We start from the raw sequence: 12,910 nt of genomic DNA, 5'->3' as shown, positions 1-12,910 counted from the left end.
AGTCTTACTGCGGGTCTACCCGACCTTCCATCGTAAACTACTAGTAGCTGGTGAAGAAACTTGTGCGCCAGTTCATAGCCAGTCAACATAGAAAAATGTTTGTTCTCTACGAGCAGAACAGATGACCAGCAACGGTTGGCGTGATCTTCGGTGATGATTGAGAAAAAAAGGTTGTACATTCAAGGTATTTCGATGTCAAAGTAAGTAAAGGGATAACGAAAGTACAACAGTAAGTATGAGATTTTGGGTGAGAATTGGATTACCTTGCCCTCTAGGGATATAGGGCTATTTATAAGTGTTCTCATGGACCTCCTATTTTTTAGGCTTGGGCGTGTTTTCTAGCTCACAATATAGGGGATCTTTGACTAAGTCTTAACTAGTCGTGCCCGGGATACTAGTCGTTGTCGGGGACGAGGTCCCAGCGTGCTCGGTTAATCCCCAGACGTGTTCGGAATGTTGGGTGAACGTTGTACCCTCTTGGCTATGGTGATTTGGGCCAATGCTTAGTGGATCGGTCTATGCCAAGAGTGGATTGGGCCAATTGAGACGTTTGAGCCAATCCAGAACAATGTTTATTACCAGTCTATTTAACATTCGGCAAGGCCCCTCAAAGTTACTAAAATAATACCTCATAGGTTTCAACGAAGCCACCATAAAAGTCATCCATCTGAACTAAAAAATGTTCGCATGAGCATTTCACGATGGTTTTAAAGAAGGGAAATTCAACGAGTCCCTCGCCCAAAGGACATCATCTTTGTTGGCAAAGGTGGTCACAAAAGCGGAATGATATATAAAGGGCGAAAAAAATAGTGTGAGAAGAAGGATCATGACGTAACAGGTCGAAGGCTAACAACACTTACGAAAGAACAATTATACCTTGCCCATCAAGGATAAAATGACGTTTAAGCTAGGTGGAAAGGTCGTGAAGAACTTCAAACCCTTGAACACTCATCGTGAGCAGATATGGCGGAAGGTTATCCACTTGCATGATACCCCTGTGCCTCTAGCTCCAAAAGCAGATGTTATGGGACCTTAGTCTGGAATATGGTGTAAGTTTCAGAAGGCTAAAGGATGCCGCATAGAAAATTGCTACCAACTTAAGAAAAAGATAGAGCGTCTAATCCAAAAAGCCCACCTTAAGAAATATGTCAAAGGCGACTCATCTTAAGGGTAAGGTAGGGCCAGCTCATGCGGGCATGACAATACTAGAAGCCCCATGACCAAAAAGGAAAAAGAGTCATCCAAAGAAGAGGGTGACAAAACTCTCAATAATATTGTAGGAATATTTGTTAGGGACGGAGAAACCAGCTCCGCCCGATGAAGATATGTCTGCCAAGTATTAAACATAGAGGATTTGCCCACAAATACGAAGGAAGGAGAGACAAAGACACCAGAGGTCAAGATCGCTTTTTCAGATAAAGGTGCAGTAGGTGTTCGTCCCCACAACGACGGCCCCATGGTTATCAACGTGAGGTGCGATGACTAGGAAATTAGAAGAGTCTTTGTAGTTCAATGAAGCTTTGCAGATGTCATACATTGGGAAGCATTTAATAGGCTTTGCCTCGACGCAGATGGCCTAAAAGCTTTCAAGGGGTTACTAGTTGGGTTCTCAGGGGTGCAAGTACGAGTGAAAGCTTACATAATATTGAATACCACCTTCGGAGTGGGGGAACAAACCAAGCAGATCAAGATCTGGTATTTGGTTATATACGTTCCTTCTTCCTATAACATTGCAATCTGCATCAAAAGGAAGGGGATTGAGAAGTTGGATGACTGTTATCTATGCTCTCAATACTCTTAAAAATAAGAGGAAGCTTTGGAAAGATCTTGAACAAATCCACATGGGGATAACTGGCCCTTGGTGCCTCATGGGCGGTTTCAATGATGTCATCAAAGCTCAGGATAAAATAGGTGGAACACTTGTGCATGAGAATGAATACAAGGACATGGTGGACATGGTGGAAAATACTGGCCTCCATGAGAAAGATAGCATTAGGGACTATTTTACTTGAACAAACAACCAAACCAATGAGAGAATATACTCTAGGATAGATAACGTTTTGGATAATTTGATATGGCAGCAACAGAACATGGATATTATTCTCAAAGTGATGAATTATGGAGTCTCTGATCATGCTTTGTTATGCTTGAAAGCTCAAGATTCCATAAGACCTAATAAAACTCCCTTCCAGTTCCAAAACACCATAACCAACTAGTTTGGTTTCCTAGAGGTAGTTCACAAAAACTGGGCCAGACCCATGGACGAGTATGCTGTGTTTATTTTATGGAAAAAACTTCAAAGACTACAGCCAGATATAAGGATTCTCAACAAAGAACTAAGTGGTATCACTCAACAGCTGGAAAGAGCCCGGGCAGACCTTACTAATGCACATGAGGAGCTTTTGAAAGACAGAATGAACACTCAGCAAATTCAGAGAGTGAAAGGATGTACCACTTCAGTTCTTACCATGAGCAGAATTGAAGAACAGATCCTGAGACAAAGGGCTAAAGTTGATTGGCTGAGGCTTGGTGATGGCAACAATGCTTACCTACATGTTACACTAAGGACTAAAAGGAAGCTAAATCACATAGAGTTATTAGAAATGGATGATGGCAACAATGTAGACACACAAAAGGAGATTGAGCAGAAAATAACCAAGTACTATGGTTGGAACAACTCATATAGATATCACACATATTGATATAGTTGCACTAAGGAAAAGTCCTCAACTGAACACTAGTCATATAAATTCTTTAATAGCACCTATTACTGAGACAAAAATTTGGAAAAGCCTAAAGGGAATAAAAGATATATCTGCTCCTGGAATAGATGCTCCACTGGGTAACGCAATGATGCAAAGGTAAAGGAGGCCAAGCCATCATACTTAAATATACTTTTGCAGAGGCCATTTATGAATTATGGAGCTACCGTAATCAAATGTGTTTTAAGGGCAAGAGAACCACGCTCAATTTAGGATCAAAGATCATTGACATTGTTGTCTATAGGTGTTGGGGCAACCCTAAACTAAGTAGGATCATGGGTAGAGTGATGATGCCATAAATGTTATGGATGGTTTTGTTCTTTTTGTCTTGTAAGAAGGTTGGATCCGATTTTAGGATCGCATTTGCTTGTAATTTGTTTATTGGTAATAAAGTATTAATATTTCTGAAAAAACATGATCATACGGCGACCAAATTTCAATCAATTGGGTGCTACCTTGTCTTCTTGCTTTCTAATCATTGTCGAAAGTATGAATGAGATTAAGGAGTGGTAGACAATTAAATGAAATATCTAATAATAATACAAACACTTCTGATCCTTCTAGAAATCATGTAGATGTCATTCCAACTAGAACATTATCACAGAGTATGACAATTCTGTCTGCAGTTGGGGCATCAAGTGCTGGGTCGACGGTAGCCATAGTGTCGTCGCCAGTAAATCCTCCACGGTCGCCTATGAATCTGGCAAGACCGTTATTTCAAGGAGGAAAAGCCCCTCCGCCTGGATTCCCTCAATATGGAATGCTCATATCGATGATGGTGGATTTACATACAAATCCATCTATGTATTCCGACAACATGATGGCTACAGGTACATCTTTGAATCCAAGAAGTCGACCAACAGGGGTAGGATATATGCCCTAAGCGTCGCCATCACTAAAAACTACGTCTATGTTGTCTATTAGACAACAAATAGATGAAAGTAACCATGATATGGTAAATGCCCTGACACAACAAATTGGGACTATTTTTATTCCCGTGATAAATAACATTAACCATAGTTATGAGATATTGGCAGGTCAAATGGCTAGAATAGCAGACTTTTTTAGGACACCACCTATTCCACCTTGACCCACTCCCCAAGTGTCGAATGTAAGAGTAGTTGAAACACCAGGAAATTGAGTTAGAATAAAAACTCAACGACGGGTCCCAGAACGAGACGAAGAGGAATACATTGATCAAAATATCCCAAGAGTAGTACAATGGAATCAAGATGCAGATCAAGTGTTAAGACATGTCCAGCAAAATGCTCATATTGGTCACAATAATATTTCAAATGTAGTGGAACAAATCTTAATTCAAAATGGGATAAGTGTAGGACTTCATGGGCCTGATTTTGTGTCTCCTTTGTCAGAATATTTTAGGCAAACTGAGTTACCCAGGGGGTGGAAGGTCCCAAAATTTACTAAATTCTCTGGCGAAACTGGTGAGTCGATAGTTGAACATGTTGCCAGATTTCAGACTGAAGCTGTTGATCTTGCCAATAATGAGAACTTAAAAATGAAGTATTTCCCAAGTTCTTTAACAAAAAATGCTTTCACTTGGTTCACAACCTTACCTCCACAGTCCGTCTTTTCTTGGAACCAATTAGAAAGATTGTTCCATGAACAATTTTATATGAGACAGTTGAAAATTAGTTTGAAAGAGTTAGCAGGAGTAAGGCGAAAGGTGGTTGAGTCTGTAGATGATTATTTTAATTGATTTAGGTTATTAAAAGCTAGATGTTTCACCCAGGTCTCGGAACATGAGTTAATCGAAATGGCTGCTAGGGGTTTAGATTACTCTATCCGGAAAAAGCTAGATACCCAGTATTTGAGAGATATGGCACAATTGGCTGATAGAGTTCGTCGGGTCGAACGGCTAAAAGCTGAAAAGGCTAGGGCTAGCAAATATCTTAAAAAGGAGAAAGTTGCGCACATTGCAACTGGTGGTTTCGACTCCGATGTCGATAGTATTTGCGATGAAAGTGAGGTAAATGTGGCTGAATTCAAGCCATGACCTCCATATGTTTGCAAATTGCTTAAGCCTTCAAATGGGAAAAATCCCATTGAAAATAATAAGAATGAAAAGTTTGTCAATAAAACTTATACGTTCGATATAACAAAATGTGACGAGATATTTGATTTGTTAGTTACTGATGGGTAAATCATTGTGCCTCCAGGACTTAAAAATCCCCCTCTAGAACAAAAAAAGAAAAGAGGATTTTGTAAGTTTCATAATTTTTTGGGGCATAAAACATCTCGATGTGTACTTTTCAGGGATCTGGTGCAAAAGGCTTTGAAGGAAGGCAGACTGCAATTTGGAGAGAAACCAAAATCGTCGATGCAGGTTGATGTTGATCCTTTACTGGTCGGAGAAGCTAATTACACAGAGCTTTTTGATGTCATGATGGTCGAAACTACTGAAGGTTTTGACGAAAAGAAAAATTTTGCTGCTGATGGCAAGGTTTTGAGTTTGGTTTATCCCAAACCAAAGGAGAGTCTTTTGAAGTTTCTTGAAAGATGTCATAGGAATAATTCTCAGGTAGGTCTTTGTCCAAAGTGTGACGATGTGTTTAATGCAGATGCTGCTAAGAAAGTTGGATTTGACCCTCATCGTAATCAGAATCGACAATTTTTCTTTGAAGGAGAAAGCAGTGTTCGTAGGAATGAGAATTATAGGAAGAGGTTTGAGAAACCCATGACTTTCCGTCCTCCTTTTATGTGCCTCAAGGAAAATGGGTGAAACCTATTAATTTTCAAGGGGGAAGGCGTCCAGAATGGAAGATTCAAGATTCTGGAGCAAGTGTGATAACACGAATTTATATAGTATACTTGACTTAGTATCATAAATAATGTTAGTATTTTCTTTTAATCATTTTGTTTTATTTTAGTATTATGCTGGTATTTTCATTGTTTCAGATTGATTAGGTTATTCGAAGATTGATTAAGAAAAGGAAAGAAATCGAGAAGAAATCGTCCATAAGTCAAAAGAAATGAAGGGAGGTATAAATAGCAAAAGAGGGGTATTGAAGAAGTAGAGAAAACTACAAGTTTAAACCCAGCCCACAAAGGAGCCAAAGCTCCCACCTCACGCAAGAGGGAGACGTCCGTCTCTAGGGCCCAATGGCTGAAGCCCAGATCTCAAGCAAGTGAGACGTCCGTCTCACACTTTCAAAATGAAGGGGGGCACATCATTAAGTGGAGACGCCCGTCTCCACCCCTCTACCCAAATGAGACGCCCGTCTCCAAAAGCAAGTGACCCGCGTCACTAGGGCTTTGATGAACGACACCCATGTTTCCGCTATTTTTGGCCACATAACTTGAAGCTTGCAATGAAAGGTTTAAATGATCAACATACCTCCCACTTTCGTGCATCACACAAATTCAATAATGAAGAGATCCAACAAAGCCACGTTCTCCTATAATTTCTCAACAAACATTTTGTACGGAGGCTATAAATAGACCCCTCATCCAGTGTGCAAGGGTCGACATTTTTACCGAACAATTGCAATTTTATTCTGCGCTTCTATTTTCGTTTCTTAGTTTTTAAGAGCTTTCTTTATTTTTCACACAACAATTTCTATACCGAAAATTGTTGTGTATTTTTAACCAATCTAACCTTACATTAGATTGAGTTCTTTTATTTCCTTGCTTTGTTTTCTCCATTCAAGAATCATTGTTCAAGTACTTTGAAGTTCAAGTTTAATTCCAGTACCGTTTAATTTCAGGTTCCATATTTATAATAGCTTTGATTCATTTAATATGATTGCATGCCATCTGTTTGTGTGTTATTAAATATGCCTGAGTATATCAAGTATGATTGTTTATGCATGTTTGATTTAATGAGTATGTTTAGTTAAATCGATATGGTATCGGTATGTAAATTAATCTAACCAAATGGATCTGAAATAAATTGGCCTAAATAATATTTTATTAAAAATCACCCTTTTTCTGGTTTTAGTGTCTAATTGAATATTAAAGTTTATAAAATCAACAGAGCGAAAGTTTGAGTTTTTAAAACTGAACTAAGGTTAGAAATCAACAGAGCGAGAGTTTGAGATATTTAACCGGATAGTAGACACTGGACATTAGGTTTAAGGACAGCGAGAGCGTATTAAAACTAATTAGATATTTATTTATTTTCAAAAAGTAGTTTTAAACTCGGCGGGACAGCGAGAGCGTACGTTAGGGAATATTAGCATAATCTAAGTCAATAGAGCGAGAGTTCGAGATAAGGGTTTTTAAGTAAATAATATTTACATGAAAAAGGTATTTTATTAATTCTGTTGTTTTCAAAAAGCGTTTCTAAATCTGATGGGACAGCGAGAGCGTACATTATGAGTTAGGATCGTAGTCTAAGTCAATAGAGCGAGAGTTTGAGAGGAGGGCTTTTAAACTGACATAGTTGATAAATGATTTTTGATTTGATTAAAAACCTGGCCAGTGGAACTTCGGACTTACTAAGTTAGATGAATTACATACTGGTATCCGTTTATTAATATTTTATCCAGATTTAGTATTATTTTCCCCCTAAATCATAATTAAAATATCGTTAGCCTTACCTTTACAAAGCAACGATAGAATACAGTAGGTTGACATTGGTCCCTATGGATTCGATATCTTTTAAAACTACATGTCACGACTGTGCACTTACAATATTCCGACTAATAGACACATAAAGTCGCGATCAAGTTTTTGGCACCGTTGTCGGGGACCAACAGTCAATATTGTTATTCCGTTGTTGCATCGTATAGACTAGGGCATTCTATTTTAAACTACTATGTATCACCCAAATTTCATATACAACCCCCACTCCCAGTATTTTGAGGAATCACCTGGATCTTATAAATCTGGCCTCGAAATACTATTGGAGAATTTCAATGTTGCGTTACCAATTCATTCTTACCCAAATTACCTCTACAACTCCCAATCTCAATATTTCGAGGAACCACAAGAATCCTATAATCCCAACCTCGAAACATTAACTGGGGATTACAATTCGACACTAACTTATCCTCAATCGAATTTCCTCTACAATCACCTCGCCCAATATTATGAGGAGTCACAAGAACCCCGAAATTCCACTCTCGAAACATTAATGGAGGATATGAATGCGACACTAAATCGCTCTAGGCTAGAAACGACGATGATGGAGCGCTCTATGGAAACACAAAATGCGACGTTAACCCACCTTGAGGAACTGCAAGAATCCCATAACTTCAACCTCGCAACATCAATGGAGGATTTCGATGCGACGCTAACTCACTCTTGGCTGGAATTTATGATAGAGCACTTTATAGAGGCATACACTGTCCAAAATGATGAGATAAGAAATGAAAGCCTCCAAATTAACGAAACCCTTAGGCAGCTGAACAATGCAGTTGAGTCCCTCGCGACTCACAACATGGCCTTAGAGACCCAAATCTCCTTGTTTGAACAAAAACCTCTAAGACCCTTCCTTGAGGAGCATATGGATGCAACCAATAGTGAAAAATAAGTTGAAATTCCTAATGTGAGTGATAATGAGATTGAGGAGAGCAATAATATGGTTGAGGAGAGCTCTAGTGAGAAAAGAGTAGAGATTGAGGAAAAGCCACCAACACCAGCCGAAAGGGCGATTGTCGAAGAGGTAGAGAATGAAGCACCTATTGTTGTTCCTCCTCCCTATACCCCACCGATTCCTTACCCGAATAGGTTTGTGGAAGCCAAGGTAAAATCCCAATCCAAAATGTATGTGGAGGTATTGGAAAATATCACCACTAATGCACCCTTGTTTGAAGTCTCCTATAAAAAGAGAAAGTTAGAAGACCATGAAACTAGGGATATCATTATTGTTAAGAGGGTAAGGTTAACCTTTGAGGTGGTGGATGAAATCACTAAGCTTGAACTCGAAAAGCTGATACTTAGGATAGATTCAGAACCGCCACCACGAGTTCAAAAGAATGAACCACCCACAGAAGAAAGAAAATAAAAGGTGAGGGATATGTGAGATGGCTCGATATGTGGCAATGGAAAACGACGATTACTAAAAGTTCAACTGAGGAGTCATTCTCGAGAGAACCACCTTAAGTGCTTGCACTCCTAAGCCGTCGAGCTATCGACGTTAAATAAAGCGCCGCGTGGGAGGCAACCCACGAGCTTTCAATCTAATGTTTTATTTTTATAACTTATACCCAAATGGATTTGGGCCTTCAATCATAGCTAATTTGATGTTACAATATAGCTGTAACTTCTGCTACAATCAAGTTCATCAATCTTTTAGTTTTCAAGAATATCTCCATATGTAGAAACTATATAATCTTCAAATATTCGGATTGATTCTTCTGACCTTTAAAACATATAATGCCTTATAAGATTTGCATAATATTTAGAGAATATTTTGCATCTGTTAAATTGAAACTGAATCTCATTAATCCAACTCAGCAGGCGCGATGTTAACAACTATTCCATAGGACATGTTATTCCAGAACGTGTTCCAACATCTCATAGGACATCTTCTTGTTGCACCTATTGTGTTTTGTACCTGTGTTCCATTAGCAAGTTTTCCATCATATGATACATATTGTTGCTGTTATAGTCTAACCAAACATAATTGTCAATTACATAATCCAGATAATTAACAAGCTCCATTAGTATGTATTGATGGCTCCGTAGATGCACCTGTGGTCAAAGCAACAACCACCTGCTCCTCACTTTTAGGCCCCTACTCCTCAGCAACAACTGTAACACCTGAGGCCAAAGAAGGCGAGGAGTGGTTGCACCGCATGTAATACTTGAGGCCGAAAAGGCCAAGGGTGGTCGCCACATCGGAATGAGAGGGATCCTTAGGTCGTGCAAGTATGAGACTGCATGGTTGAAGGAAGGCTTATAAGGTTTGATGGGTACTACCTATACCAACAAGATGCATCTTCTTTTCGGTAGCCCATTCTATAAGAACTTCACAGTTAAGCGTGCTTGACTTGGAGCAATTATGGGATGGATGACCTTCTGGGAAGTTTCCCGGAAAGCGTGCGAGTGCGGTCAAAGCACGCTGAAAAGGCTTGTGTTGGTCTGTGGGGTCAATCAATCATCCCGAAAGCAAAATGGGGGGTTACAAATGGTATCAGAGCTAGACCTCTGCCAGTACGATGTGGTTCGAGGACAAACCATGCAGAAGTTGGTGGGCATGTAACACTTCAGGCCAAAGAAGGCGAGGGGTGGTTGCACCGCATGTAACACCTGAGGCCGAAGAGGGCAAGGGTGGTATCCACATCGGAATGAGAGGGATCCTTAGGCCGTGCAGGTATGAGACTCCATGGTTGAAGGAAGGATTATAAGGATTAATGGGTACTACCTCAGGACGAACCATGCGGACGCTGGTGCACATGTAACACCTGAGGCCGAAGAAGTCAAAGGGTGGTTGCACCGCATGTAACACCTGAGGCCGAAGAGGGCAAGGGTGGTCACCACCTCGGAATGAAAGAGATCCTTAGGCCGTGCAGTTATGTGACTGCATGGTTGAAGGAAGGCTTATAATGATTAATGGGTACTACCTATACAAACAAAATGCATCTTCTTTTCGGTAGCCATATTCTATTAGAACTTCACAGTTAAGCTTGCTTGACTTGGAGCAATTCTAGGATAGGTGACCTTCTGGGAAGTTTCCCAAAAAGAGTGCGAATGAGGTTAAAGCATGCTAAAAAGGCTCGTGTTGGTTTGTGGGGTCAGTCGATCATCCTGAAAGCAATATGGGGCGTTACAACAACAACCTCCTCCTCAGTAACAGGCACCTGCTCATTAACAATAGGCACCGGCTCCTCTGCAACAACCACCAGCTCCCAAACAACAGTCACCGCCTCAACCTTAGCAACCTCATTCTGAACCATCTGCTCGTCAACAGCAATGGATGCTCTACCACCCCGACGACGAGGTGCGCGGAACCCCCTACTGTAACCCCCCAAATCTACCCGATAAATTATACATAAAATTCGAGTATAAATTTCAAACAAGTTCATTTGAGGTACCACATATTCGTCATCTCAAAAACATTTACGGCTTACTTGCCTTCATATAGATACATAGCACAGGAATTTAAAACGATAATCAAATCATTACTAAAAATCACTTTGTTTCAATTCAATAATTAACTCGCAGCGGAATCAACAAACTTCATAACTATTCAAATCAAGTCGTAGCATCATTGCACAGTAACTTTAAGTTACAATTTAAACCAAAAACATATAAAAATTCAGCAAAAGAATTAATAATTAAAACAATCGTTTTATCCCCTCGAGTGCTACGTATCAGAGCAAGACACCAACTCGACTAACAACAACTAAAGACTTCATAAAATCACTTCAAAACTTCCACCGCTATCTTGAGTACCTATCTGTTTCCCACGGTAAGGGAAACATCATTCAGAAGGGGTGAGATATCGAAAAATATAAACCAAAGTATGATAATTAATATGTTAGAATCAAATCATACAAAATTATCACTTTACAACTTTCAGACGACAGCTATAACAACAATTTAAAACTATACAGTTATAATAACAAAATCAACAACATAATAATAATAGTTATAACAACTATTTTTCATCTTCCAGACGGTACCTGTCACAACAAGTCATTAGCATAAAGACTTATAATTACAACTTCACATTATCACAATTCACTTCACATCGTCATATTCAACAACAACTCAAGTCACATCACGTCACAATTGAATCACACTCATGCCACATATAATGAGACTCTACAATTGCACATGCATGTGGTACCCAGGGCTTCAGCCCCCATCGCCAATTGCCAGTTAACAGAGGCATCAAGGCATAAGCCTTCGTCGCTAATTTGCCAATCCAGGCCGTCACCAAAAATGCATATGTATATGAATGCAACAAACACACTCAACAAACACACTCAACAAACAACATCATCGTCACAAAGGCATAAGCCTATATCGTCCCTATACCAATAAATAGAGGTATACATCGTTAATGGAACATCCTGCAACTTCGCATAAAACAACAACAATTATCACCACAACAACAACTAATTTCATTGAATCAACACGACAGAATCACAACAAATAATGCATGGAAAAATTCATACACCTTAATCCCACATACAATCATCATATTCCTGGTTATATAATTTGAACCCCACCCTTACCTTGGTAAATATGGACTCTTTCATCATAGCTCTAAGTTTTTCTCCAAAAGAAATCCTTTCTAACATCAATTGGAGACACACCTAAACACCAGTTCGGGAATCAGCTTATCAGACAAACTTAAATCCCTCAAAATCAAAATCGCTCCGGTCAGAACTTAGCTCTATGAGTCAGGAACGTTGTATCCAAGTACTATAACGATCCAACAGTTAGATTGAGAGATATGCCCGATTTGCCAAGGTGACTCTATGCTGAAACTTGCTGGGAAAATTAAGGCTTCCTCCATAATTTTCTTCTTCTCTCAAGTGCTCCTCCCTTATTTCTCTTCTCTCTTCTAATTTTCCTTTCTCCCCAAAAATGAGTTATGAGACTCCAACTCTAAAACCCTAATTTTCTACTCTTACTATCTCTTTTCTCTTAATGGGTTTAACCCATAATCCATCTATTACGTTTCTACTACTAAGGCCCAATTAACTATATCTCTCATACAACTTAATTAACCCAAATAACACAAACACACATACAATTAAATATTTCAAATAATTATTATATCACATAATAACTAAATAAATAAATAATTATTAAAAATACCAAATAGTATAATTACTAATGTAATTAATAAAAATATTAATAAAATCGGGATGTTACAACTCTCCCCCACTTAGAATATTTCGTCATCGAAAATCTATACGACATCACCATACTTAACACATCCTTCACATCCAATCCTTCGATCAAACGACAACCCAGTCACGATTTAAATCTAGTACTTATACCATCAATCTTCTAATATGATTGCAACATAATCCTTACTAACTTGCCAACCATTTTAGCAATATCTTGAAACATCTTACAATGTAGCAATATCTACCACTTGCTCACATCTAGTTATACAATCTCACTTCATCATCCTCAGCAACCTATTCCACACCAAACGCATATGCAATTCTTATTTCCATATTCAAATGTTCTTCGCTACCGAAGCAGCAACAACTTAC

This window comes from Vicia villosa, unplaced genomic scaffold (assembly GCF_029867415.1).
Source record: "Vicia villosa cultivar HV-30 ecotype Madison, WI unplaced genomic scaffold, Vvil1.0 ctg.000181F_1_1_1, whole genome shotgun sequence".
NCBI classification, from domain to species: domain Eukaryota; kingdom Viridiplantae; phylum Streptophyta; class Magnoliopsida; order Fabales; family Fabaceae; genus Vicia; species Vicia villosa.
This window is presented reverse-complemented; position numbering follows the sequence as displayed.